Source organism: Brienomyrus brachyistius, unplaced genomic scaffold (genome assembly GCF_023856365.1).
Source record: "Brienomyrus brachyistius isolate T26 unplaced genomic scaffold, BBRACH_0.4 scaffold77, whole genome shotgun sequence".
NCBI classification, from domain to species: domain Eukaryota; kingdom Metazoa; phylum Chordata; class Actinopteri; order Osteoglossiformes; family Mormyridae; genus Brienomyrus; species Brienomyrus brachyistius.
In genome coordinates, this window is record NW_026042352.1 from 80,001 (window position 1) to 80,596 (window position 596).

The following is a 596-nucleotide window of genomic DNA, read 5'->3' on the forward strand; positions in this document are numbered from 1 at the left end:
AAAGTCTGTAATTTATTCCTTGAATCAAAAACTTTTGATCCAGGAAAGATTAGCAGAGAAGTGTGATTTTTTTTCTCCAATGACAATGCTTGAAATTGACTCTAATCTGCATTTTAAATTGGAAACTCCCACTTGGACTTTGACCTTTTTCCATCGTTCAGTTCATGAAGATATTCTGAGACAGATCATTTTTGACAAGTACATGCTAAGGAAAGTCTGTAATTTATTCCTTGAATCAAAAACTTTTGATCCAGGAAAGATTAGCAGAGAAGTGTGATTTTTTTTCTCCAATGACAATGCTTGAAATTGACTCTAATCTGCATTTTAAATTGGAAACTCCCACTTGGACTTTGACCCTCTTTCATCATTCAGTTGACTAAAATATCATGCAGAATTTTTTTTGACACTTAAATGCTAAAGGAAGCGAGGATTTAATCCTTGAATCAAAAGAATTAGGTCCAGAAAAGATTACTGGAGAATTGTAAAAACCCTAACCCTAATCCTAACCCTAACCCTAACCTGAGAGTTGTAAAATTTTATCTAATGAAAATGCTTGAAATTGACTCTAATCTGCATTTTAAATTGGAAACTCCCAC